The following is a 3579-nucleotide window of genomic DNA, read 5'->3' as shown; positions in this document are numbered from 1 at the left end:
AGACCCCAGCCAAGGGCGTCATCTGGGGACTCCTCCCAGATGTGGGAAACAGGCATGGTTTTCAAGTTCGCTCGTAAAGCTGGGTTGATCTCTTTCCCTTCCTGCCTCTAGCTGATAGAAACTTGTACTTGGCACGCGCTGGACAAGGCTGGCCCTGGGTGCTCAGGCCAAAGGGCTGGGCCGGGAGGCTCCTCGTGCCGGCCACAGAGGCCACTGGCAGTCAGCCTCCCTGCCCCTCACTCAGGGTGGCAGCGGTCCCGCCCAGTGTGCCCAGGTCATCTGCAGTGATGACCAGCCCATGGCCTGCCCATGACTGCACGGGCTGGCTCCAGGCTTTGTGCTGGAATGCCGGGACAGCAGCGCTGTGAGCCTCTTCCGGTACCGGCAGACACTGAACATCACGGCCGACACCGACGACAGTGGCTCTGTCCAGTGCTGGCTGCTGGTCTGCTTGACGGCCTCCTGGGCCATGGTGTACCCGTGCGTCATCAGAGGCACTGAGACCGCTGGGAAGGTGAGAGCCCACAGGCCAGACCCCGCTCCCACCAGCCCCGGAGGACCCCTCCCCATTTCCATCATTGCTGGCCTCTGGGGTTCAGAGGCTCGGCGAGGAGGGGCGCAACTTCAGCACTGTCACGTGTCCCTGGAGAACTGATGCCTTTGTCACCATGAGGTGAAGCTCCTCAGCCTGGCGACTGTCGGCTCCAAGTGCGCTGGGATATTAGAGGAGCTGTTCCAGCCTCCGCTGACTCACCAACATAGTGCACTTTTTCCAATTTCTTTCTTTTCACCTCTTTGGGCCTTTTTGTATTTTATTTTTTTTATTTTTTTGGCGGTATGCGGGCCTCTCACTGTTGTGGCCTCTCCCGTTGCGGAGCACAGGCTCCGGACGCGCAGGCTCGGCGGCCATGGCTCACGGCCCCAGCCGCTCCGCGGCATGTGGGATCTTCCCGGACCGGGGCTCGAACCCGTGTCCCCTGCATCGGCAGGCGGATTCTTAACCACTGCGCCACCAGGGAAGCCCCCCTGCCTTTTTTCATCTGGTTTGGTTTAGCTAGTCATCTCGTACTTCTTTTCTGCTTGTCCCCTCTGTTCTTTGCTCCTGTTTCACTCTTTTGCTGAGTAGTTTTCGATCCCACTCTATGCGCTTTGCCCATTAGTAGCAACTTGGTGGTGGAATTAGGGGTTGTAGCATCATGGTCTGTCTCCAGGCAATGCTGTAACACTGCACAGAGGAAGCTCTCAGCATCGCCCTCCCTCCCCACAGTGTCCACACTGTTGTCATACATTTGACTTGCAATGTGTTATAAACAGCAAATGCGTTCTCAGCACTTTTTTTTTTTTTCTGGCTGCACTGCACGGCTTGTGGGATCTTAGTTCCAGGACCAAAGTGCCAAGTCTAACCACTAGACCGCCAGGAGACTCCTGCATCTCAGCATTTTTTTTTTTTTTTTTTTTTGCGGTACGCGGGCCTCTCACTGCTGTGGCCTCTCCCGTTGCGGAGCACAGGCTCCGGACGCGCAGGCTCAGTGCCATGGCTCACGGGCCCAGCCGCTCCACGGCATGTGGGATCCTCCCAGACTGGGGCACGAACCCGTGTCCCCTGCATCGGCAGGCGGACTCTCAACCACTGCGCCACCAGGGAAGCCCCATCTCAGCATTTTTGTTTCACACAGTGGATTATCTTTTAAAGAGGTGTAGACAATGAGAAAAAACATATTGATAGTTACCTGGTCTCCATGCAATAAGGACCAGGGGAGCCTGAGCCTAAGCCCCCAAGCCTGCCTTTCAAGTTGCACCTAGCACAGGGCTTCCCACACTCTCTTCCTTCTGGGCTTGGATAAGTCTAATATTTTATATGTCTGTCCTTTAAACGACTGTGACGAAATCCTGTGCATTTCTACCAGGTCTCCCGATCCGTGATTATGGAGGTTTGCAGGTCCGAGTGTGCATGTGTGCCTGTGCTTTTTCTCGGTTACCACGTGAGGGTGATGGTTACTCTCACGTGAGGGGCTCCAAGCTTGAGGGGACTGGAATTTTGGAAGCAGCCATCGGTCGCAACAAGCCAGCCGGAAACCCCGAATAATCCTGCCATGAAAGTCCCTGAAGATGCACTGGGTAGCTCCCCAGTGTCTACACTGGGGTCTGGGGGTCAGGAGGGAAGGGCATCCACTCGCAGATTTATTTTTTGCAGATGCCGTGTGTGCAGACCCCTCCTCAACCCTGAAAGAATTGGGGGCTGGTCCTTCTGCGGGAGAAGGTGTGGGCAGGTGTGTGGCCCCATGGACCCTGAGAAGCGGCCAGCTGGGGGCCTCAGCGTGGAAGGAAGAGGGGCCTGACTGTGGGCGAGGGGGAGTCCGCCCACCCTGGGGAGGCCATCGCCCTCCTCAGCGGGGTCCACGTATGGGCTTCAGGGGGGGCCCCAAACGCCGCAAGCTTGACTGGAGCTCACACCCCACCATCCCCTCCCGGATCCCATGGGTGACGTGGCAGTGGACCCAAGCATCTCGGTACACCCACCCCTCTCGAGGGTTCACGCGGAACAGACACACTGAGAAGACTAACAGCCTGCCTTTTTCAGGCAATTTTTTTCATGGCCTTGTTCCCGCACCTGCTCCTCTCGGTTTTCCTCATCAGAGGACTCACCCTGCCTGGGGCGACCGAAGGACGGACCTACCTATTCGCGCCCGACGTAAGTGGGTCCCGAATCCAAGCCCCCAGGGGTCCGGGCTCTGGAAGCACGCGAGCCGGGTCCCCTGCCCAGCCCAGCTCGTCCCAACCCCTGGCTGTGGGAGCAGAGGTGCGGTCACAAGGAGGGGCAGCCTGGGATCCCAGGGGTCAGGTTTGGAGGGGAGGGAGCAGAGGAGGACTCGGTCTGGAACATGGGGACCACTATGAAATGGGGGTTCAGGGGGGAGGCCGGCTGGGGACCCACACGTCCCACCCCTGGGGCCCTCGTCCAGCAGTGCAGCCCCACCAGGCGAGGACCACTGGGCCATTCCACAGTCTCCGGGGCCGCAGCATCCCCGGGACCCCAGGGGCTGCCCGGCTCATCCCGCAGCCTCCCAGGCAGAGCCCTGCCCGGGGGAGGGACAGGCCCCTGGTACGCAAGCAGGTGGAGGTTTGCCGGGTCTAGCAGCAGAAACATCAGGCACTGTGTGCACGGGGGCCCCACCTGGCCCTCAAGTCCCCAAAACCCCGGGCCTGAGGGGAGCAGTACAAACACCCTGAGTCCGAGCTGCTCAGCCTTGACTCCCAGCCCCGAGAGGGCGGTGCCCCTAGCGCTCAGGGCCACACGTCTCGTGTGGCTGGGACCCGGGGGGCCACTACACATCACGAGCAGGCAGCCGGAGTTGGCCATGTCAACTGCTCCTCGTGTGCGGTCCCAAACTCTTCTTGGGGCCTGAGCAGGTGACACTGCTCGTGGGAGTGTCCCAGGGACGCTGGGAACATTCCAGAACACGAGGCACTGGGCCAGGGCAGCTTGTCTGATCTCGGGCCCCTATCTCCTTGCAGATGCAGGTCCTGCAGAGGCCCCGGGTGTGGCTGGATGCAGCCACCCAGATATTCTTTTCTCTG

This window comes from Phocoena sinus, chromosome 3, assembly GCF_008692025.1.
Source record: "Phocoena sinus isolate mPhoSin1 chromosome 3, mPhoSin1.pri, whole genome shotgun sequence".
NCBI lineage: Eukaryota > Metazoa > Chordata > Mammalia > Artiodactyla > Phocoenidae > Phocoena > Phocoena sinus.
Note: the sequence above shows the minus strand (reverse complement) of the source record.